Source organism: Neoarius graeffei, chromosome 17 (assembly GCF_027579695.1).
Source record: "Neoarius graeffei isolate fNeoGra1 chromosome 17, fNeoGra1.pri, whole genome shotgun sequence".
NCBI classification, from domain to species: Eukaryota; Metazoa; Chordata; class Actinopteri; order Siluriformes; family Ariidae; genus Neoarius; species Neoarius graeffei.
In genome coordinates, this window is record NC_083585.1 from 67806415 (window position 1) to 67832553 (window position 26139).

A 26139-nucleotide genomic window follows, 5' to 3' on the forward strand; every position below is an offset into this window, starting at 1 on the left:
TGAAATGTACAGCTTTTATTGCACTGATTTAAATCTGGGACAATAGGACAGAACATCACTACGTATTGAAAATAAGTCATGAACATTTTCCAAGAAGGGAAATTTTCTTTAGATTTATTAAATGTTGTACGTGTTTAATGTGGTCTGTTTGTATAGTGGAGCTATATTTATCAATTTATAACTTGTAGTAATTTTTAAAATTAGATTTAGAGTTATTTTTATTAATAATTGTATGTTTTTAAGTAATGTAATTAATTAATAATTCATTAATTTAATTACATTTCAAATTCACTGGACTCAATTAAAAAAAGCCAAATAAAGGACAATTATTTGTATATAATTATTATTATTATTATTATTATTATTATTATTATTATTATTATTATTATAGCAGTTTTAGGTCTGTGTCTGCCTGACAACAGGACTCACAGTTATTCGGCTCCATTGAGCTGTTGCTTGGTAACAGTTGGAGGTTTGGGAGGTGAAAGTGTTCAGAGACGCTGATGTGAACAGTTGTGCCTTTCACAGAGATGTCGTTCCCCTTTTTTTTTTTGCTGCATGGCTTTGATTCAGGAGAACATCTCAAGCTTTGTATGATTATAAAGAGAGCAAAGAGAGATTCTCTTTTCATCTCATAAATGAATCTCCTGAATAACGCTGAGTATTTTACATCTGCAGGTTTGCTCTGCTGTGGAATAAGTGTGTCACAGTGCACCAGTATGACACAAAGTTTGTTTTTGTTTTGTTTTCCCCTCCTCATTTTGTCATCACCAATTCCCAGTTCTGAAGCAGCGGTCAGATAGACAGCAAATAAAATCCTTCTGGTGTGAAAGCTACTCAAATGTAAACATGGGCCATTTAAAGAAAAAAAATCAGATTGTGATACTCTTTATTACAGTACAGTTTTGTGCAAAAGTCTTGAGAGCGTGTAAAGAAACACTGTAGAGCGAAGATCCCTTCAAAAATAAAGAAATTAAGGCCCTGTCCACACGGCAACGGATTCAGGTGAATCCGATAAAATTTGTTATCGTTTCGGCCTGGCGTCCACATGGCACCGGCGTTTTGGGTGCCCCAAAACGATATTTTTTGAGAACGATTTCCAGAGTGGAAAAATCTGGCAATGGCGCCGTTGCGAAGTCGTCTGGATGAGTAGAATGGATTTGTTTACGATGCCATCACAACCACATGACTAGAACAAGCAGCACTCACTCATTCACGCCGGGTAGAAGAAGGGGTTTATGTACATGCGTCCTACTTCTTCTATTGTTCTGGTGTCTCCGATGGGACCGTCTTACAGCGCACGTAGAGGTGTGGCATGTGTATTGCATCGTTTTCAGCAAGCGTTGCGTTGCCATATGTACCTGATATTTTACTGATCCGTTGCCCATGTGGACGCGATATTTTTTTTACCCGCTAAAAAAAAATCTCGTTGCCGTTGTCGTGTGTATGTAGCCTAAATCTCATCTCATCTCATTATCTCTAGCCGCTTTATCCTTCTACAGGGTCGCAGGCAAGCTGGAGCCTATCCCAGCTGACTACGGGCGAAAGGCGGGGTTCACCCTGGACAAGTCGCCAGGTCATCACAGGGCTGACACACAGAGACACACAACCATTCACACTCACATTCACACCTACGCTCAATTTAGAGCCACCAATTATCCTAACCTGCATGTCTTTGGACTGTGGGGGAAACCGGAGCACCCGGAGGAAACCCACGCAGACACGGGAAGAACATGCAAACTCCACACAGAAAGGCCCCCATTGGTCGCTGGGCTTGAACCCAGAACCTTTTTGCTCTGAGGCGACAGCGCTAACCACTACACCACCGTGCCATCCACTATAAAGAGCAGTAAAATCTAATACATCATTCAAACAAAGTCAATATTTGGTGTGACAAGCCTTCACTTTAAAAAGCAGTCATAGTCTCAGGTACAAAACACCACACCAACATCAGTGTGGAAACAAGGGCAGCCCGGCGAACACTGACCGGTAATTTTCACATTTGTCCATCTGTATTTCAAAAACATCAAACCAGATGGCCGATAAAAAATTTTTAAAGATATCTACTTCTAATTTTCTTCCAAATGTTACACTGGGTGAATACATCATGTCGTGACACGGCCTGTGATTGGCTGATCGCAGACGCGCTCAATGAATGACAAGTCGCCTCTCATCAGTGAGTAGGACCGCATTCTGGCCTGACACCACGCCACGCTGTTATCAGCTGGGTAGGTTTACCACTAACGTTAAAAGAAAATAGACAGGTTTTGGACCCTGACAAAGGGTTTTTTTTCCATCGTATTTTAACAATAATGTGTTAAAATTGATCAAGTTGTATGAATTTGTTTAAAGTCTGATGTTAAGTGCCAAACTGCCAATCAATGGTTATGCTGTTATTATTATGTACATTTTTTCATTCACAATAAGAATGACAGTCAGTCATATGCTTTGTAGGATGTGGATTTATATTTGAATAGAGTTTTAATTTTCTTCTAAGTTCTAGTCCAGCAGATTTGAGTCTGAATGCCAAATGATATGACCATGTTTACTACTTTTGAGTCATTTAAAAGTCATTTTTTTCCAAAGTTACTTGGAATCTCGTCCTCAAAATTTTAACTCTATTATGTAAGAATAGTTGTATTGTTAATTACGAAATTTCTTATAGACTTATTATAAACATAGTATAAAAATAGTCATTGTTGACAGAATGTTTCATGAGTGTTATTATACAGTGGTGCTTGAAAGTTTGTGAACCCTTTAGAATTTTCTATATTTCTGCATAAATATGACCTAAAACATCATCAGATTTTCACACAAGTCCTAAAAGTAGATAAAGAGAACCCAGTTAAACAAATGAGACACAAATATTATACTTGATCATTTATTTATTGAGGAAAATGATCCAATATTACATAACTGGGAGTGGCAAAAGTATGTGAACCTCTAGGATTAGCAGCACGGGCGATTGCTCTAAGACAATGAGGGAGGCTCAGCCTCCTCTAAAAATGACGAACATCGTGTAGGATGTTCGTCATTTATATGTTATAGCCGACCTTATAACATTGCTATTTCAGATCCAGAATCATAGAAATATATGTGCTCAACCCAACTACAGTGCGAAATCATTCTGTTATAACTTTCCCCAGTTCGCCTAATGTGTGCATGAGTTTTTCCCCCTCGTGACAGTGCGATGCAGCCCAGCCTCAGTGGATTGAGAGCTATGTGCTTGTCAATCTCAAAATGCAAGACGATTATTGGACAAATACTGCGAAAACGCCCGCCCACGGAGTCTCACGGACTCCCAGCCTCAATGGACTTCAACGGCATTTGGGAGCTCTGCGCTTTTCAATCTCAAAATGCTCCCCGGTTATTGGACAAATACTGCGAAAACGCCCACCCACGGACTCCGAGCCTCACATGGGAGGGACATGGCAGTTTCCGCGAGGAGACTGGTGATTGGTGAAAGCAGCCGGATATTTTCTTTGATTGACAGCTCGTTTCAACTATAGACAGGCAGCGGACAGTGTTGCCAGATTGGGTGATTTCCCGCCCAATTGGGCGGTTTTAAGTGCATTTTGGTGGGTTTTGAACATATTTTGGGCTGGATAACGTCAGCAGTATCTGGCAACATCAGTTCAGTCCCATGCGGAATCAGAAGTGCTGTGGTGTATTGTAAGAGATCAGCTTACATTTCGATTTCATTCATTACATACGGTTTCTACCAGCTTTTTGAGTTTGTATATATTTTCATTGTAAATAAAGTGTAAATATAGTGTTGTCAAGTTTGCTATCTTAGTTCCAGAAATTTTGTTTATTTGAGTGACTGAACTTGAACTTGAGGGGGCTAGTCAGCTAGCAAGAAAGCTGCGCACGGATGCCGAGCATTGCTGATTTAATTTTGGCGAAGCCATTTGCCAGTCTTCCTTTCGAGGAAAACATTAAAATTAAAGAGCAGGGTAGACCAACGCCTCAAATTGACTTGGTGAAAAAGGTAGGGAATACACTGAGTGCAGAATTATTAGGCAAGTGAGTATTTTGACCACAACATCCTTTTAATGCATGTTGTCCCACTCCAAGCTGTTTAGGCTTGAAAGCCTACTACCAATTAAGTATATCAGGTGCTGTGCATCTGTGTAATGAGAGGGGGTGTGGTCTAATGACATCAACACGCTATATCAGGTGTGCATAATTATTAGGCAACCTCTTTTCCTCTGGCAAAATGGGTCAGAAGAGAGATCTGACAGACTTTGAAAAGTATAAAATTGTGAGATGTCTTGCAGACGGATGCAGCACTCTTGAAATTGTGAAGATGTTGAAACGTGATCACCGAACAATCAAGCGTTTCATTGCAAATAGTCAACAGGGTCGAAAGAAGCGTGTGGGGAAAAAAGAGGCGCAAAATAACTGCACATGATCTGCGGAAAATCAAGCGTGAAGCTAACAAGCAGCCATTAGCATCCAGTTCTGCCATATTCCAGAGTTGCAACATTCCTGGAGTGTCAAAGAGTACAAGGTGTGCAATACTGAGGGACATGGCCAAGGTAAGGAAGGCTGAAAAACGACCACCACTGAGTAAGGCACACAAGATAAAACGTCAAGACTGGGCCAAGAAATATCTTAAGACTGATTTTTCTAAGGTGCTGTGGTCTGATGAGATGAGAGTGACTCTCGATGGGCCAGATGGATGGGCCTGTGGCTGGATCAGTAATGGGCACAGAGCTCCACTCCAACTCAGACACCAGCAAGGTGGAGGTGGAGTACTGCTATGGGCTGGTATCATCAAAGACGAGCTTGTTGGACCTTTTCGAGTTGAGGATGGACTCAAACTCAACTCCCAGACCTACTGCCAGTTCCTGGAAGAAACCTTCTTCAAGCAGTGGTATAGGAAAAAGTCAGCATCTTTCAAGAAGAACATGATTTTCATGCAGGATAATGCTCCATCTCATGCGTCCAAATACTCCACTGCATGGCGAGCCAGTAAAGGTCTGAAAGGTGAAAAAAATAATGACATGGCCCCCTTGTTCACCTGACCTAAACCCCATAGAGAAACTGTGGTCCATTATAAAACGTGAGGTCTACAAAGAGGGAAAACAGTACACCTCTCTGAACAGCGTCTGGGAGGCCGTGGTTGCTGCTGCACACAATTTTGGTCATGAACAGATAAAGAAATTGACAGAATCTATGGATGGAAGGCTTTTGAGCGTCCTCATGAAGAAGGGTGGCTATATTGGTCACTGATTTGTTTTTGTTTTGTGTTTGAATGTCAGATATGTTTATTTGCAAATCTGGAGTTGTCATATCAGTGTACCTGGTGAAAATAAATAAGTGAAATGGCTACATATTTGGTTTTTATTAAGTTGCCTAATAATTCTGCACAGTGAAAGTTACCTGAACACATACATATTCTCCTAAAATGGCCAAAACTAAAAACACCCCACTGTAACTTCCATACATATTCAGCTTTGATATTTATGAGTCTTTTTGTTTGATTGAGAACATAGTTGTTGTTCAATAATAAAACTAATCCTCAAAAATACAACTTGCCTAATAATTCTGCACTCCGTGTAATACTCGTTCCTTTCAGCTCTCCTGGTACGAGAAAGTGAATTGGCTAACAGCAAGTGACCCACATCAACAACAGTAAATAGGCTACTTTAGTAATATGTCATGGATGGACCAAAAATATAGAATCTATTTAAAATGTTTATGCTGAGTATATTATATTGGAATATATGTTTTTCTGGATATGAATTAAACACCGCTACAATTTGGAAAACATTTTTAAACAAAAACACAGCCGAGGTCAATTTTTAAACAACATGCCACAATTTTAAAATATAAAATGTTAAAATATAACCCCCCCCCTCCCCCAACACCACCATCATGTATATTGGACAGTAGGCTAATGGGCCAAAAGAACCTGTTATTTCACAGTTTGTGACCCTGCCAACAATCAGCCAGATCAGAGGCAAGAGTATGGGCAAAATTGATGTGTTTTTTCTTTTAAAATCTGGAAATATCGTAACCGACCAGCCTCCCCTGTTTGAAAGACTTCCAGCCACCACTGATTAGCAGGTAATTTGAAGGTGAAATTAGAGTCAGGTGTTTTCAATCAATGGGATGACAATCAGGTGTGAGTGGGCACCCTGTTTTATTTAAAGAACAGGGATCTATCAAAGTCTGATCTTCACAACACACGTTTGTGGAAGTGTATCATGGCACAAACAAAGGAGATTTCTGAGGACTTCAGAAAAAGCATTGTTGATGCTCATCAGGCTGGAAAAGGTTACAAAACCATCTCTAAAGAGTTTGGACTCCACCAATCCGCAGTCAGACAGATTGTGTACAAATGGAGGAAATTCAAGACCATTGTTACCCTCCCCAGGAGTGGTCGACCAACAAAGATCACTCCAAGAGCAAGGCATGTAATACAACCCCGATTCCAAAAAAGTTGGGACAAAGAACAAATTGTAAATAAAAATGGAATGCAATAATTTACAAATCTCAAAAACTGATATTGTATTCACAATAGAACATAGACAACATATCAAATGTCAAAAGTGAGACATTTTGAAATTTCATGCCAAATATTGGCTCATTTGAAATTTCATGACAGCAACACATCTCAAAAAAGTTGGGACAGGGGCAATAAGAGGCTGGAAAAGTTAAAGGTACAAAAAAGGAACAGCTGGAGGACCAAATTGCAACTCATTAGGTCAATTGGCAATAGGTCATTAACATGACTGGGTATAAAAAGAGCATCTTGGAGTGGCAGCGGCTCTCAGAAGTAAAGATAGGAAGAGGATCACCAATCCCCCTAATTCTGCACCGACAAATAGTGGAGCAATATCAGAAAGGAGTTCGACAGTGTAAAATTGCAAAGAGTTTGAACATATCATCATCTACAGTGCATGATATCATCAAAAGATTCAGAGAATCTGGAAGAATCTCTGTGCGTAAGGGTCAAGGCCGGAAAACCATACTGGGTGCCCGTGATCTTCGGGCCCTTAGACGGCACTGCATCACATACAGGCATGCTTCTGTATTGGAAATCACAAAATGGGCTCAGGAATATTTCCAGAGAACATTATCTGTGAACACAATTCACCGTGCCATCCGCCGTTGCCAGCTAAAACTCTATAGTTCAAAGAAGAAGCCGTATCTAAACACGATCCAGAAGCGCAGACGTCTTCTCTGGGCCAAGGCTCATTTAAAATGGACTGTGGCAAAGTGGAAAACTGTTCTGTGGTCAGACGAAACAAAATTTGAGGTTCTTTATGGAAATCAGGGACGCCGTGTCATTCAGACTAAAGAGGAGAAGGACGACCCAAGTTGTTATCAGCGCTCAGTTCAGGAGCCTGCATCTCTGATGGTATGGGGTTGCATTAGTGCGTGTGGCATGGGCAGCTTACACATCTGGAAAGACACCATCAATACTGAAAGTTATATCCAGGTTCTAGAGCAACATATGCTCCCATCCAGATGACGTCTTTTTCAGGGAGGACCTTGCATTTTCCAACATGACAATGCCAAACCACATACTGCATCAATTACAGCGTCATGGCTGCATAGAAGAAGGGTCTGGGTACTGAACTGGCCAGCCTTCAGTCCAGATCTTTCACACATAGAAAACATTTGGCACATCATAAAATGGAAGATACGACAAAAAAAGACCTAAGACAGTTGAGCAACTAGAATCCTACATTAGACAAGAATGGGTTAACATTCCTATCCCTAAACTTGAGCAACTTGTCTCCTCAGTCCCCAGACGTTTACAGACTGTTGTAAAGAGAAAAGGGGATGTCTCACAGTGGGAAACATGGCCTTGTCCCAACTTTTTTGAGATGTGTTGTTGTCATGAAATTTAAAATCACCTAATTTTTCTCTTTAAATGATACATTTTCTCAGTTTAAACATTTGATATGTCATCTGTGTTCTATTCTGAATAAAATATGGAATTTTGAAACTTCCACATCATTGCATTTCATTTTTATTTACAATTTGTACTTTGTCCCAACTTTTTTGGAATCGGGGTTGTAGTCAGTGAGGTCACAAAGCAGCCCAGCGTAACTTCTAAGCAACTGAAGGCCTCTCTCACATTGGCTAATGTTAATGTTCATGAGTCCACCATCAGGAGAACACTGAACAACAATGGTGTGCATGGCAGGATTGCAAGGAGAAAGCCACTGCTCTCCGAAAAGAACATTTCTGCTCATCTGCAGTTTGCTAAAGATCACGTGGACAAGCCAGAAGGCTATTGGAAAAATGTTTTGTGGACGGATGAGACCAAAATAGAACTTTTTGATTTAAATGAGAAGTGTTATGTTTGGAGAAAGGAAAGCACTGCATTCCAGCATAAGAACCTTATCCCGTCTGTGAAATGTGGTGGTATCATGGTTTGGGCCTGTTTTGCTGCATCTGGGCCAGGACGGCTTGCCATCATTGATGGAACAATGAATTCTGAATTATACCAGCGAATTCTAAAGGAAAATGTCAGGACATCTGTCCATGAACTGAATCTCAAGAGAAGGTGGGTCATGCAGCAAGACAACGACCCTAAGCACACAAGTCGTTCTACCAAAGAATGGTTAAAGAAGAATAAAGTGAATGTTTTGGAATGGCCAAGTCAAAGTCCTGACCTTAATCCAATGGAAATGTTGTGGAAGGACCTGAAGCGAGCAGTTCATGTGAGGAAACCCACCAACATCCCAGAGTTGAAGCTGTTCTGTACGGAGGAACGGGCTAAAATTCCTCCAAGCCGGTGTGCAGGACTGATCAACAGTTACCGCAAACGTTTAGTTGCAGTTATTGCTGCACAAGGGGGTCACACCAGATACTGAAAGCAAAGGGTCACATACTTTTGCCACTCACAGATATGTAATATTGGATCATTTTCCTCAATAAATAAATGACCAAGTATAATATTTTTGTCTCATTTGTTTAACTGGGTTCTCTTTATCTACTTTTAGGACTTGTGTGAAAATCTGATGATGTTTTAGGTCATATTTATGCAGAAATATAGAAAATTCTAAAGGGTTCACAAACTTTCAAGCACCACTGTAGTACCTACATATGAGTACAAGTAAGTTGTAACCAATTGGAACATGCTTGGGCCCCCATACTTTTTTCTAGACATGGAACTAACCTGTGTGTGCTACTGTTTTCTTGGGTAGAACTTTAAGCAGGTTTTTCTTGACTCTTCTGACATTTTCTTGTAAATTATATTCAATTTGTAGTGTAATTAGCAACTAATGTCTTGTGTAATTTGGCCTTTGAAGAACCCAAAAATATGCCTTGAAATAGCTGAGAAGCCATCTCCAGGCATCTAAAGCCCTTCAGCTTCAGGGGCCCTAAGGTGGGCCCTGGACACCCGGCCGCATTGTTCCGGGTCTTTGGCCTGTCATTCGGACAGACTGAAATTTGGACGGACAGACAACATTTCAGACTTGTCTGTCTGGTGACAGTCTGCTTAAAATTCCTTATTTCCCACACTGAACATCATCCACTCATACACTCCATGCTCACTATATGGAAGTCATTCCGAAGTACAGAAGCCTAATTTGGGAGAGAAATAAAGTAATGTGCTAATATTGTCATCTCAACAGGAAATGAGCTGTAAATTTTACTGAACACCTTCCAGAACCAGCCTCAGTTCTAATGGACACTTTGACTCTCAGACTCGCTTCATACTTCTGCAGAAAAACACAGCAGCCTGGGTTTTATCACAAGGTAAAAATGTGAAATTAATTGCATTTCATCAAAACCTGACAGGAACCTTAAATTTAGTCGTGTATTTAAGTTACCTTAAAGACCAGCCCTTAAATTTAGTAGCAACTTGAAGTACCTTTACAGAACTTTTTAAATTCATTAAATATACTCGTTACTTTAAGATGCTTTACTGGTATCCTTAGAAGTAGTAATGACTTTAACCCTTTGATGCAAAACATGGGTCAAAAGTGACCCGGCTGAGTTTTTATCTTCTATATCTTTGCAATAAATTAATTCCATCATTCAGTATTCAAGGTATTCCTCAATTAACTTGTTTTTGATCATAATACATCCTTATTTTATTTTTTCCTTTCTTACTTTTTGAATAAAAACCCTTTTTGTATCACTACCCTTCTAATGCACAACATGGGTCAAAAACGACCTGCATTCATTTTCCAGGTTATTTCATGTATGGCTGAGTGTTTCTATGATATACTTTTGAAATAAATTCATTTTATCATTTACATTTCCAAATATGCAGTAAATATCTTGTTTTTGTTTAGCACAAATCATCATTTTTATTTTTCCTTTCTTAAGTTATGAACAAGCACAGCTTTTGTAATTCGACATCAAGTTTACACACATGGGTCAGAACCGACCCGCATGCATTTACTCCAGCGTTTGGTGGGAACTGTGAATTGTGCTTGTGTCAGACATTTCACAGCTCAGCACGGTGCCCTTTGCCCATCTCATACATGGAAGGAATGTTTTTCAATTGTTCTAACATTACCTTAGAAAAAAATTTATTATGTTTAGGTTACCTTGAGAGTGAGTAGATTACTTGTCAGAAAGTTACAAGTAATTACTATTAGCTACCAAGCTGTTGACATACAACCCCGATTCCAAAAAAGTTGGGACAAAGTACAAATTGTGAATAAAAACGGAATGCAATAATTTACAAATCTCCAAAACTGATATTGTATTCACAATAGAACATAGACAACATATCAAATGTCAAAAGTGAGACATTTTGAAATTTCATGCCAAATATTGGCTCATTTGAAATTTCATGACAGCAACACATCTCAAAAAAGTTGGGACAGGGGCAATAAGAGGCTGGAAAAGATAAAGGTACAAAAAAGGAACAGCTGGAGGACCAAATTGCAACTCATTAGGTCAGTTGGCAATAGGTCATTAACATGACTGGGTATAAAAAGAGCATCTTGGAGTGGCAGTGGCTCTCAGAAGTAAAGATGGGAAGAGGATCACCAATCCCCCTAATTCTGCCCCGACAAATAGTGGAGCAATATCAGAAAGGAGTTCGACAGTGTAAAATTGCAAAGAGTTTGAACATATCATCATCTACAGTGCATAATATCATCAAAAGATTCAGAGAATCTGGAAGAATCTCTGTGCGTAAGGGTCAAGGCCGGAAAACCATACTGGGTGCCCGTGATCTTTGGGCCCTTAGACGGCACTGCATCACATACAGGCATGCTTCTGTATTGGAAATCACAAGATGGGCTCAGGAATATTTCCAGAGAACATTATCTGTGAACACAATTCACCGTGCCATCCGCCGTTGCCAGCTAAAACTCTATAATTCAAAGAAGAAGCCGCATCTAAACATGATCCAGAAGCGCAGACGTCTTCTCTGGGCCAAGGCTCATTTAAAACGGACTGTGGCAAAGTGGAAAACTGTTCTGTGGTCAAACGAATCAAAATTTGAAGTTCTTTATGGAAATCAGGGACGCCGTGTCATTCGGACTAAAGAGGAGAAGGATGACCCAAGTTGTTATCAGCGCTCAGTTCAGAAGCCTGCATCTCTGATGGTATGGGGTTGCATTAGTGCGTGTGGCATGGGCAGCTTACACATCTGGAAAGACACCATCAATGCGGAAAGGTATATCCAGGTTCTAGAGCAACATATGCTCCCATCCAGACGACGTCTCTTTCAGGGAAGACCTTGCATTTTCCAACATGACAATGCCAAACCACATACTGCATCAATTACAGCATCATGGCTGCGTAGAAGAAGGGTCCGGGTACTGAACTGGCCAGCCTGCAGTCCAGATCTTTCACCCATAGAAAACATTTGGCGCATCATAAAACGGAAGATACGACAAAAAAGACCTAAGACAGTCGAGCAACTAGAATCCTACATTAGACAAGAATGGGTTAACATTCCTATCCCTAAACTTGAGCAACTTGTCTCCTCAGTCCCCAGACGTTTACAGACTGTTGTAAAGAGAAAAGGGGATGTCTCACAGTGGGAAACATGGCCTTGTCCCAACTTTTTTGAGATGTGTTGTTGTCATGAAATTTAAAATCACCTAATTTTTCTCTTTAAATGATACATTTTCTCAGTTTAAACATTTGATATGTCATCTATGTTCTATTCTGAATAAAATATGGAATTTTGAAACTTCCACATCATTGCATTCCATTTTTATTTACAATTTGTACTTTGTCCCAACTTTTTGGGAATCGGGGTTGTATTCTACTTTAGTTAGCTAATTTTATTGTAGTTGGCTTAGCTAACTACATAGTTAATAAATAAATAACTGGCCCCATTCACTGCTAAAGTAATTACTTGAAACAAATTATTATTATAGTATTAAGACATTTAATTTTAAATCACACTTGGATGACCCATGTGTAGGAATATAAAAAGTATTTTTGTTCATAAAATAGGAAAGAAAAAATTAAATTCATGATTTGTGGTAATTAAAAACAAGATATTTAAAGAATACTTGGAATATTCAATCATAAAATAAATTGATTTCAAAAGATAGAGCAAAGAAAAACTCAGTCAGCATGAAATAACCTGGAAAATGAATGCGGGTCATTTTTGACCCATGTTGTGCATTAGAAGGGGTGTGCATATGTTTTGCATCAAAGGGTTAAGTACATTTAAATATTAAATGTAGCAACTTTAAGTGATATTTTAAATGTTCTGTTTAACAGCATTTCATTCTCTTTAAGTAATAATGGAAAGTCACTCAAAGTTATCTCATCTCATCTCATTATCTCTAGCCGCTTTATCCTGTTCTACAGGGTCGCAGGCAAGCTGGAGCCTATCCCAGCTGACTACGGGCGAAATGCGGGGTACACCCTGGACAAGTCGCCAGGTCATCACAGGGCTGACACATAGACACAGACAATCATCACTCAAAGTTATACAACCCCAATTCCAGAAAAGTTGGGATGCTGTGTAAACTGTAAATAAAAACAGAATGTGATAATTTGCAAATCATGGAAACCCTATATTCCATTGAAAACAGCACAAAGACAACATATCTAATGCTGAAACTGAGACATTTTATTGTTTTTTGAAAAATATATATCCATTTTGAATTTGATGTCAGCAACACGTTTCACGTTCAGAAAAGTTGTGACGGGGCAACAAAAGACTGAAAAAGTTGCGTAATGTGAAAAAACGAAACTAAATTGGTTAATTGTCAACAGGTCAGTAAGATGATTGGGTATAAAAAGAACATCCCAGAGAGGCGGAGTTTCTCAGAAATAAAGATGGGGAGGGGTTCAGCGCTCTGTGAAAGACTGCGTGGGCAAACAGTGCAACAATTTAAGAATAACGTTCCTCAATGTAAAACTGCAAATAATTCAGGGATCACATCATCTATGGTCCATAATATCATTAAAAGATTCAGAGAATCTGGAGAAATCTCTGTATGCAAGAGACAAGGCTGAAAACTGACATTGGATGCCTGTGATCTTCAGGCCCTCAGGAGACACTGCATTAAAAGCAGACACGTGTCTATAGTGGAAATCACTGCACGGGCTCAGGAACACTTCAGAAAACCATCATCTGTGAAAACACTTCATTACTGCATCCACAAATGCAAGTTAAAACCGATATAAACAATATCCAGAAACCCCGCCCCCTTCTCTGGGCCCGAGATCTTTTATGATGGACTGAGGCAAAGTGGAAAACTGTCCCGAGGTCTGACAAATCAAAAGTAGAAATTCTTTTTTAGAAATTTAGAAATCATGGACACCACATCCTCCAGCGAGGGACCATCCGGCTTGTTATCAGTGCACAGTTCAAAAGCAGCGTCTGTGATGGTATGAGGGGGCGTTAGTGCGCATGACATGGGGAGCTTGTACATCTGGGAAGGCATCATTAATGCTGAATGATATAAACACGTTTCAGAGCAATATGCTGCCATCTTTTTCAGGAAAGGCCTTCCTTCTTTCAGCAAAACAACACCAAACTGCTTTCTGCACATATTAAAACTGCATGGGTCCGTAGTGAAAGAGTCTGGGTGCTAAACTGGTCTGCTGCAGTCCAGACCTGTCTCCCATTTAAAACATTTGGCGCATTATGAAGCACAAAATACGACAAAGGAGACCCCGAACTGTTCAGCAACTGAAATTGTATATCAGGCAAGAATGGGACAACATTTCTCTTTCAAAACTACAGCAATTTCTCTCCTCAGTTCCCAAACGTTTACAGAGTGTTGTTAAAAGTAGAGGTGATGCAACACAGTGGTAAACACGCCCCTGTCCCAACTTTTCTGAAACATGTTGCTGACATCAAATTCAAAATGAGCAGATATTTTTCAAAAAACAATAAAATTTCTCAGTTTCAACATTTGACGTTGTTTTTGTACTATTTTCAATGAAGTATCAGGTTTCTATGATTTGCAAATTATCACATTCTGTTTTTATTTATAGTTTACACAGCGTCCTGACTTTTTTTTTGGAATTGGGGTTGTACTATAAGAATTCTTAAAGTTATTAGTAAGTACACTGAAATGTAGCATTTCGTAAACTTTTAGGATGCTTCGAGAATATCTTAAAGCTGTTAATCTGTCTCGTGAATGCTTTTATCTGAAAAGTGTCTATTATGTAATATGTTGCTTTCTTTACTGATGTTTAATTTTGTGCTGGAAAACTAACATTTGGAATCTAAAATGGTTTTGTACTGACTCTGTAATGTAGAAAATAAAACTGGTCTATAAAAAATAAAAATAAAAAAAGGTGCTGAAGACTTTTGCATAGTACTGTATATAGTAAGTTTGCTAAGAAACTTCCAGCAACAGAGTTGCATCACATTAAAAAAAAAAAAAAACTGAAAAACTGAGTTTGACAATTATTTTATTTAATGTGTACAAAAATAAATTATTTAACACTTCACTGAAAAGGAGGAAAAATTAAATACCGTAACATTTTTTCAGTTCAATTAAAAAAGATTCAGGATGAAATTTTAACATCAAATCATCTGTTTCTAATCAATGTTTGTAATTGTTATTTAAAACACTTTTAGAAAGATTTTAAAAACATGATACCAACAACGTTTCAGAAAAGTGTATTGTCACAAAGTTGAGATTTTTGCACATTCCTATGTGAAAATATGCAAGAATACCAAGCATCATGTCCAGCACTGTGGAGTTTCATATACAGTACACTCTCAGAAAATAAAGTTCATTATTGCACCTTTTGGGGTACACCGGGTTGTCACTGGATCAGTACCCTCTAAGATACTTATTTGTACCCTTTATATACTGCTTGGGGACATATGTATCTTTTTGGCTCTAAAATGTACACATAGTTCCCTTGAGGTCCAATAATGAGCCCTCGGAGATACATTAATGTAGATTGTACCTTGGGGGCCAGAAATGGACTCCTACTGTACCCCTATTTCTGACAGTGTACTGTGCAAAAGTCTGAGGCCCATGCAAAGAAATGCTGTCAATACAAAATGGCTTAAAAATAATTAAATGAAATGTTTAGACATAAAAAATATTATAAACAGTAATCAGTGAGCCATAATAAATGAAACAAAGTCAGTATTTGGTGTGAGACGACCCTTTGCTTTAAAAAAAATATCCGTCTGAGGTCCAGTGATGTCAGTTTTATGCGGACATGAGCTGTAGGTTTTACTGAGCATCTTACAGAACCAGCCACAGTTCTTCTGGACACTTTGACTGTCACACTCACTTCTTCATTTTACACCAAAACCCAGCAGCCTTCATTATGCTTTCTTTTTTAATCTGAAAAGTGCTGTCTTATGGAATATGCTGCTCAGATACAGACTTTTTTTTCTGTAACATTTAATTTTGTGCTGGGGGAAAAAAAAACAAGCATTTGGAACTCAAATATTTTCGTACTGATGTGATAATGTAGAAGTCATATATGTTATTTCCCAGCCGGGAGGTCCGTATGGTGAAATACCGTGACCGAGGTCTTGAAAGTACTGAGCGAGGCCCTCTGGGCCGGGGTCAGTATTCAAGGCCGAGGTCACAGTATTTCACCATACGGACCGACCTTAAGCTGGTAAATAATATATTTATTTTTTTCTTTACCAAATCCTAGAACTGCCACCTTATTGTGGTGGAGGGGTTTGTGTGCTTGAATGATCCTAGGAGCTATGTTGTCAGGGGCATTATGCCCCTGGTAGTGTTTCCCAAGGCAGACAGGTCCTAGGTGACAGGCCAGACCAAGAGCAGTTCACCAAAAACCCCCTATGGAGAAAAAATCCAGGACCGTGACGTCGCCCGGTAGGACGCAGCTGGGGCCCCACCCTGGAGCCAGGCCCAGGGTTGGGGCTCGTATGCGAGCGCTTGGTGGCCGGGCCTTTGCCCATGGGGCCCGGCCGGGCTCAGCCCGAAGAGGTGACGTGGGCCCGACCTCCTGTGGGTTCACCACCCACAGAGGTAACAGTTGGGGTTTGGTGCAATGTGGATTGGGTGGCAGTCGAAGGCAGGGGCCTCGACGACCTGATCCCCGGACACAGCGGCTGGCTGTTGGGACATGGAATGTCACTTCGCTGGGGGGGAAGGAGCCTGAGCTTGTGCGGGAGGTTGAGAGGTACCGGCTAGAGATAGTCGGGCTCACCTCCACGCATAGCTTGGGCTCTGGAACCCAGCTCCTCGAGAGGGGCTGGACTTTCCACTTCTCTGGAGTCGCCCGTGGTGAGCGGCGGCGGGCTGGTGTGGGCTTGCTTATAGCTCCCCAGCTCAGCCGCCATGTGTTGGAGTTTACCCCAGTGAACGAGAGGGTCGCCTCTCTGCGCCTTCGGATTGGGGAGAGGGCTCTTGCTGTTGTTTGTGCCTACGGGCCAAATAGCAGTATAGAGTATCCGGCCTTCTTGGAGTCCCTGGGAGAGGTACTGAGGGGTGCTCAGACTGGGGACTCCATTGTGCTACTGGGGGACTTCAATGCTCACGTGGGCGACGACAGTGTCACCTGGAGGGGCGTGGTTGGGAGGAACGGCCTCCCCGATCTGAACCCGAGTGGTGTTTTGTTATTGGACTTCTGTGCTAGTCACGGTTTGTCCATAACGAACACCATGTTCGAGCATAGGGGTGTCCATAAGTGCACGTGGCACCAGGACACCTTAGGTCGGAGGTCGATGATCGACTTTGTAGTCGTTTCATCTGATCTCCAGCCCTATGTCTTGGATACTTGGGTGAAGAGAGGGGCTGAGCTGTCAACTGATCACCACCTGGTGGTGAGTTGGATCCACTGGCGGAGGAGGAAGTTGGACAGACCTGGCAGGCCTAAACGTATGGTGAGGGTCTGCTGGGAACGTCTGGCCGAGCACTCTGTTGGGGAGGTCTTTAAATCCCACCTCCGGGAGAGCTTTTCCCAGCTTCCAAGGGAGGCGGGGGACATTGAGTCTGAGTGGACCATGTTCTCTACCTCCATTGTGGACGCAGCTGTTCGGAGCTGTGGCCGCAAGGTCTCCGGTGCCTGTCGTGGCGGCAATCCCCGAACCCGGTGGTGGACACCGGAAGTAAGGGATGCCGTCAAGCTGAAGAAGGAGTCCTATCGGGCCATGTTGACCTCCGGGACTCCTGAGGCAGCCGACGGGTATCGGCAGGCCAGGCGTGCTGCAGCTCGGGCAGTTGCGGAGGCAAAAACTCGGAACTGGGAGGAGTTCGGGGAGGCCATGGAGAAGGACTATCGGTCGGCCTCGAAGAAATTCTGGCAAACCGTCCGGCGCCTCAGGAGGGGGAAGCAGTACTCTGCCAACACTGTTTACAGTGCGGGTGGGGAGCTGTTGACCTCGACTGGGGACATTGTCGGGCGATGGAAGGAATACTTTGAGGATCTCCTCAATCCCACCGTCATGTCTTCCACTGAGGAGACTGAGGCTGATGACTCAGAGGTGGACTCGTCCATTACCCAAGCCGAAGTCACTGAGGTGGTTTGCAAGCTCCTCGGTGGCAAGGCACCGGGGGTGGATGAGATCCGCCCTGAGTATCTCAAGTCTCTGGATGTTGTGGGGCTGTCTTGGTTGACACGCCTCTGCAACATCGCGTGGCGGTCGGGGACAGTGCCTCTGGAGTGGCAGACTGGGGTGGTGGTCCCTCTTTTTAAGAAAGGGGACCGGAGAGTGTGCTCCAATTATAGGGGAATCACACTTCTCAGCCTCCCAGGGAAAGTTTACTCCATGGTACTGGAGAGGAGAATTCGACCAATAGTCGAACCTCGGATCCAGGAGGAACAATGCGGTTTTCGTCCTGGTCGCGGAACACTGGACCAGCTCTATACCCTTCATAGGGTGCTCAAGGGTTCATGGGAGTTTGCCCAACCAGTCCACATGTGCTTTGTGGATCTGGAGAAGGCATTCGACCGTGTCCCCCGTGGTATTCTGTGGGGGGTGCTTCGGGAGTATGGGGTTCGGGGCTCTTTGCTAAGGGCTGTCCGGTCCCTGTACGAACGGAGCAGGAGTCTGGTTCGCATTGCCGGCAGTAAGTCAGACCTGTTCCCAGTGCATGTTGGACTCCGGCAGGGCTGCCCTTTGTCACCGGTTCTGTTCATAATTTTTATGGACAGAATTTCTAGGCGCAGCCAGGGGCGGGAAGGAATCCTGTTTGGGAACCACAGGATTTCATCTCTGCTTTTTGCGGATGATGTTGTCCTGTTGGCTTCTTCAAACCAGGACCTTCAGCATGCACTGGGGCGGTTTGCAGTCGAGTGTGAAGCGGCTGGGATGAGAATCAGCACCTCCAAGTCCGAGGCCATGGTTCTCGACCGGAAAAGGGTGGCTTGCCCTCTCCAGGTTGGTGGAGAAGTCCTGCCTCAAGTGGAGGAGTTTAAGTATCTCGGGATCTTGTTCACGAGTGAGGGAAGGATGGAGCATGAGATCGACAGGTGGATTGGTGCAGCCTCCGCAGTGATGCGGTCGCTTTACCGGTCCGTCGTGGTGAAGAAGGAGCTGAGCCAAAAGGCGAAGCTCTCAATTTACCGGTCGATCTATGTTCCGACTCTCACCTATGGTCATGAGCTTTGGGTAATGACAGAAAGAACAAGATCGCGGATACAAGCGGCTGAAATGAGTTTCCTTCGCAGGGTGGCTGGGCGCTCCCTTAGAGATAGGGTGAGAAGCACAGTCACTCGGGAGGAGCTCGGAGTAGAGCCGCTGCTCCTCCACATCGAGAGGAACCAGCTGAGGTGGCTCGGGCATCTTTTTCGGATGCCTCCTGGACGCCTCCCTGGGGAGGTGTTCCAGGCATGTCCCCCCGGGAGGAGGCCCCGGGGAAGACCCAGGACACGCTGGAGGGACTATGTCTCTCGGCTGGCCTGGGAACGCCTCGGTGTTCTTCCCGAGGAGCTGGCCGAGGTGTCTGGGGAAAGGGAAGTTTGGGCTTCCATGCTTAGACTGCTGCCTCCGCGACCCGGTCCCAGATAAGCGGAAGAAGACGAGACGAGACGAGACAAGACCAAATTCTAACAGAAAACGAGAGCACCCGAAAGGGAAAACCGAGCCGAGCCGCCATTTTGAATCCTCATTCACGGCTGTAATGCAAATGGCTTCCTCCTCGGTATACAAGTGCACTTCCATGGCAGGAAAAAAAAACTACATTTTGCCGCCTATGTAGTCCCCTATTTATACAAATAGGAGTCATTCAGGATTCAGCCATGTTTTTGCTCGGCGTTAGCAAGTTAGAGGTTTTTAGCTTTCTCCTGAAATGTTTTATTTTATTTCTTCTTCCTCAGGGTAGTAAAACTCGCTTTTGCTGTGAACACTGTCGTTATCGCTATCCATGCTGTAAAATTAATGCTATTCTCCTGAGAAATGCTGGCAAAAATGTATAAGATTTTTGATAATCTTATAAATAAATCTTATAAAAAAAGATAAATGTTGACAAAAAATGCTATTATATTTGTTGTTGTTGTGAATGAGCTAGTCGCCAGAGGTCCATAACCGGGGTCCGGACCCGCTCGTCAGCCAATCAGAGCGCAAGATTTGGACCCCGTAAAAAATATATATATATATATATGTTCAACGTGTCTCTTCTTTCTGATATTAAAAACGTCTGAATCTCTAAGGATTATATTATAAGTCCACTTTTTCCTCCAACTTCAAACCTTCTATCTTCTTACAAATCCAGCTACAGGAAGAGACGATGAGATTACATCATCATAAATAATGTTGTTTATTTTTAATGCACATGTCCATTAAAATGCTGCTCAAAGTGTTTTACAAAGAAAAAAACCCTGCAAATAAAAAACAGTACAACTGAAAAAGCAGAAAATAATAGCAGATAAAAAAGTCATAAAAGTAATACAGTAATAATATAAATGAATAAATATGTTAATGTAATTTAATAGAATTATAAAAATAAAAATTATTTAAAAAACCCATATGCAAACATAAAATAAACATACAGTTCAATTAGGATAAAATGCATTACATTTGTTTATTTATAAATAATTTTATCCAAAGTTTCAGCCATGAGATTTGAACTCGCAACCTTCTGATCATTAAAAATGAAGGATTAAGCAACAAAACAAGAGGAAAACCAGCTACAAGGTCATCATGATGAGTGGGGTTAGCGTGATAATCAGTGGAGAAATGCTAACGTACCTGCTTGGCTAATATCTGCAGCTTTAAGGCGCTTGTTAGCTAAAGTCCTCACACAGATTTCCACAGCAGCTCGAGGTCATGATCAGTGAGCAGTGCTCTAGTGTCTCGAGATCAGTGATGAGTCTCAGTGTGCTGTTGCCCTTTAAATTCAATTTAGTGTTCTTCAGCTCACCATGATGTTCTGCCACTTTTTATGCTTACAACAACATAATGTTCTCTGGGAACTAATTTTACGACCCTCCCGGGAATGTTCTCTTAGTGATAAGGAAAATATCGTAAAAATGTACACTGAAGAAAGAAGCAGGGCCTTGTCGGTAGAAAAAAAAATCCTGGAATGTTCTGAGATCCAGACTTCAGAATGTGGTGATAATTTCAGGATGGAGCTTGAATTGTGAAAGAAAATCAGATTTTATAATGTAATGTTAATCCATCCATCCTTCATTACCTTCTCATCATCCTTCCTAAGATCATGTGTTACCTGCTAAACCATCTATTTCTCTCTCATCCATTGTTCCATCCATCAATTTTACCTGCTCACTGTCCTTCATTCATTCTTCTATACATTCTCATCATCTGGCCATTATTTATGCACTCATCCATCAATCCATCCATCCTCCTGCACATACATCCACACATCTCTCTCACATGCTCTCCATCCATTACCTGCTTACTATTCCTCTGTCCATCTGAGAATCCATCCATCAAGCCACCCATCCATGTTATAGATGATATGATCCCTCCATCCACCAATGTTCTATCTGCACACTGTCCTTCATCAATCCATCCATCCATTCACCCATCATCCATGGGTCCTCCATTGCTCCATCACTGTCCTCCACCCATTTATCTATCAATCCATCCATCCATGGCTTACTATCCTTCTATCCATCCATCTATTGTGTACCTGATCATGGTTCCATCCATCCATCCATCCATCCATCCATCCATCCATCCATCTCTACCTGCTTATCCTACTCTATCTTTTCCATCCACCAATCACCTTTTACCTTCTCACAATCTATTCATCCATCTTTCTATTGTTTAACTGGTCACCATCCATCCATCCATCCATGTTTTACCTTCTCACTGTCCTCTATCCAGTCATCTAGCCATCTATTTATCTTCCCAGCCATCTGTCCATTGAGTGTTTCCTATCCTTCTGTCCATCCATCCATCATGTATCCAATCATGGTCCCATCCATCCATCCATCCATCCATCCATCTGCTCACTGTTCAGCCATCTAGTCATCTATCCTCCTGCGCTTTTTCACTATCCAGCCATCATTTATATCTCCCTCCATCCACCAATCCTCTATCTGCACACATGTCCTTCATCCATCCATCCATCCATCCATCCATCCATCCATCCATGGGTCCTCAATCGCTGTCCTTCATCCATTTATCTTTCCATCCATCCATTAATTGTTTACCATCCTTCTGCCCATCCATCTATCATGTACCTAATCATGGTCCCATCCCTCTATCCACCTCTACCTGCTTATAACTCCATCCATCCTACTCTATCTTTTCTATCTACTAATCACCATTTACCTTCTCACAATCTATTCATCCATATTTCCATTATTTATCTGGTCACCGTCCCCCATCCATCCATCCATCCATCCATCCATCTTCTATCTGCTCACTATTCCTCCATCTAGTCATCTATCCTCCTGTAGTTTTTCACTATCCGTCCATCATTTATATCTACCTCATCCACCCACCCATCTCCAGATTAACATCTCATCTTTAACTCTCTCTTCCATCTTCAAAACTCATTAAACTGTTACACTCTGAGTTAGATGCATGATTGATGTATTAATTATCCCGGTAATTACAGGGTTAATTTTACACAATTAAAGCAACAGATGCAGAAAAAAAAACTGCTGCTAAACTCCATTATTGTGAAACTGACAGAAACCTATAAACTCAACTTTTATAAGGATATACATTTTAAAATTAAAAATAAAACTGAATAAAAGATGCAGTTGTACATTTAGAAAGTTAAAATAATAATATTAAATTTTTTAAAAAGTGAAGTTAGATGATGCACTAACCACAGCGTTCTGAGATCTGACAGAAAATGCGTGCGGGCCCTTTAAGAAGATGGCGGACGGCGGGATTGTGAGCTGGAGGGGGGAACGCGTTTCAGGGGGAAGCATTAAACCCAGCGGCTGCAGCCTCAGCAGGTGAGTGTGTGTGTAGTGGTTAGTGGGGTGGCAGGGTGTAATTGTGGATCTGATGTGTATGAATAAGCGTGTGATGTGTCTGTAATGAAGCGTGTTGTGTTTCCGGTCCCCCCCTCAGTTCGCTCAGAATGAAGAGGCCCAATGCAGCAAGGCTTCAATAAGCCAGTGTGTTGCTGCCCAAAGCTGAGGCTCTCCAGTCGGTTTAAAGGGTCAGTAAGCATCCTCCGGCTCATCCGCGGGCTCTCCCGGATTTAAGGTGAGTTTATTTAAGGGTTTTGTTTGGTGATGAGTTGATCCAGGCAGTGAGATGTTTATTTTTAGGAATAAAAATGCATTTGGTGTGTGTCTGCTTCACTTCACTGCATCCATCCTCTTCTATTGTTCATCTGCTCTCATCCCTAATTCCATGGATCTGGATCTGGAAGAGGTGGAGTTCCTCACACACTGACCTGAGGGTGTACTAACATATGCATGGTTTATAGCAGGTGTTGCTCCAGGTTATGCATGGGTTCCTGGGCTTCCTCAGTGCTGGACTGGAAGCTGTTGCTCTTCAAAAGGTGGATCAATAACTGCTGCTGCTGCTGTCATGGTGCATTTCAAAAAAAAAAAAAAAAACTCTACATGCTGGATGATGGGATTTATTTGAGCACCTGTAGGCATGCAGTGATGTTTCACGTTGAACGTTCTGCATCACCAGGTCCTTCATATATCAACACAGTATCAATAATATTATAATACAGTTCCATCAAGGTTCCTTTCCAGGTTTCACACCTCAGAGCCTTTTTTCAAAATGTGTTCTGTTTATGGCATCGTACTCATATTTCAGCTTGTTGAAAGAAAAGTGGGTCATACACTCGATGAAGAGTGCACACGAGGTGAAAGAAATGCACGCACACACACACTGTCACACCGTGAAACTAAGAGCTGAAGGAACCAAGCTGTTCCCAAGCACATAGCCTCGTAGGTAAACACCTTCCTGCACTTCTTAAACCTCGACAGGAGCTTGGGGCCTGACACGGAACTCCACGCTTCCAGGCTTAGAGTTATATCAGGGTGTTCGGATTAAAATGGCTACACGGATGCGGGGTAAAACCACACAAGGTCTGAAATCATGGCCGTAATCAGAACACGTCCTGTGTGGCCTCATTCTTCTGCTGCCCAGGGAAGGGGGTGAAGATGAGGGCTTGGGGGACGGGAACGTGTGAGAAACATGACTCGTATTTCTGTCATTTGGAGCAACTAGTGTCAGGATGAGAAGTTCATCAATCTCTGCTTCTTTAAACAATTTAGTGGTGCGAGATGATGATGATGATGATGGCTCATTTTTTATTTATGTAGCACCTTTTCATATGAAAAGCAGTTCAAAGTGCTTCACAAAATGACAATTATACAAAACTGTAAAAGTAAACAATGGCAAAGGATCTAGACTTTAATACAAGAAAAACTTAAGGAAAAATTAGTGCATATTAATATGTAATTAAAAGCTAAACTAAAAATGTAAAATTAGAGAAGGGGAGAGAAAGGTGTGACCGGTTACAGGATGGAATTCAAAAACAAAACCAAAAAAAAAAGACATGAATCTGAAAAAGTGCTATAAAAGCTAATTAAGTTATTTCCCAAAATCAAATTGTACGTGAGCTGATGGGCAACAAGGCGCGTAGCACCGAGTCGGCTGTAATCCGTGTACGATGAGATTGAGTGGAATAACTGTTTTATTCTATCCACATTTCACTGGATTTTGAGAAACGGAGCATTTTTATTTTTTGCAAATTCAATAAATAAAAACTTTTATACAAAATATCTGACAAAATAATTTCCACTTAGAATGTAAACAAACCAGCGACATTACAGGAGCAATTTGTGAAAAATGTGATAATAATTCTTGAAAAAATAAAAAGCGTTCTTGCTATCAAATGCTTTTTTTTAAATTTACTTTTAATTTTTTTAAATAAATTCCATTTTTTTTCTTTTTTGTATTTTTGGGGTTTTGTGTTTGAGTCAAGTTTTTATTTCATCCTCCGTTGGTTCAGCAACACGCGCCGCCATTTTTAGCGCGCTAGCTGTAGGGCAATGGGCGATTGCCATCACGCGGCGTCCGTCATCCATCCGTCCGTCCACAATTCACAATAATCGCTACCCCTTCTGGAGTTTTCAATGGATTTTTATTCTGATTGTTCTCATGAACAACTTGGCTGATTCTGAACGAGTCAGGTTTCTCATGGGCCGGCTGTGTGAGCTACTGCATCACTGATGCTCCGATTTTTTATTTTATTTTATTTATTTATTTTTTTTTTGCGGTTTGCAAACCGACTTAAAGGTGTGTTACCACCACCGACTGGGCTGAAGTGTGGAACAGGAGACATTGTGGGGGGAGAAAACCTATATTCTTTTATATAGCTATTTCTGTTTCTTTTAAATACTTGATAATGAAGTGAGATATCTGACTTGATGTGCTCCACCATTTTACTTTTCTCTACTCATGGTATATGAGCTGATAGCCCAGCAGTAGAGTAGCCATTCAGAACGTACAGTTGCTCATATCCCGTGAATGTGGATAGAATAAATAATTATAGCAGGTTAGTAGCCTTTCGGAAGGTGCAGTTTGGCTAAATTCAGTTTACACATTGGTCCTGGTTTGAGTCTTTTAATAAAGTTGTAATTTAGTAGCTATTTCAGTTTGTTTTTTTTCCCCCAAACTAAACACAAAATTCTGGCCATGTTTACAAAATAATGAATAAGAAATACCAAACAGTAAATTACCCGCTGCATTCACAACATGGCTGATTTCCATTTAGCCACGCCTACAGAATTCCATAAAAGGCAAAGCTGAAAGAGTGCTGAAAATGACGACTAAACGGTTGAAGCTCATCTCCTGATCATGGCATGTGTTCAGACTTTCTGACAGTAAAGCAGCTCAGCCATGACTTTCGCTGTAATCTAACCGAGAGGCGTCTTTATTTGTTTGAGTTTATGGATTTGTTTTGATTTTTACTTTCTCTCAAGTCATGAATAAGAAACAACTAAATTGGTGTGTAATTGAAAAGTGACTAAGTTTGACTGGATCTCAGTAACTCTTAGTTTTATATGCAGTTTATGTCTTGCAAAAGTATTCACCCCCCTTGGTGTTTGTCCTGTTTTGTCGCATTACAAGCTGGAATTAAAATGGATTTTTGGAGGGTTAGCACCATTTGATTTACACAACATGCCGACAGCTTTAAAGGTGCACATTGTTGTTTTATTGTGACACAAACGATAATTAAGATGAAAAAACATAAAGCTGGAGTGTGCATAAGTATTCACCCCCTTCGTATGAAACCCCTAAATAAGAGCTGCTCCAACCAATTCACTTCATAAGTCACATAATTAGTTGATTAAGATCCACCTGTGTGCAATCAAAGT

At 41.5% G+C, this 26139-nt stretch overlaps 2 protein-coding genes across 4 annotated transcripts in view; one reads left to right on the forward strand and one right to left on the reverse strand.

The window, feature by feature from the left end:
• Positions 1 to 26139, reverse strand: part of LOC132864475 (NLR family CARD domain-containing protein 3-like) — a 1256659-nt gene that overhangs the window by 123440 nt on the left and 1107080 nt on the right. The gene's annotated exons all lie outside the window — the stretch shown is intronic.
• Positions 1 to 26139, forward strand: part of fam110b (family with sequence similarity 110 member B) — a 131046-nt gene that overhangs the window by 31228 nt on the left and 73679 nt on the right. For 2 of the 3 annotated variants that reach the window (XM_060897908.1, XM_060897910.1), the window contains 2 exons: positions 22614 to 22740; positions 22859 to 22996. The gene's annotated coding sequence lies outside the window, so the exon portion shown is untranslated. The remainder of the gene's footprint in view (positions 1 to 22613; positions 22741 to 22858; positions 22997 to 26139) is intronic. The other variant, XM_060897909.1, reaches the window with a different exon arrangement.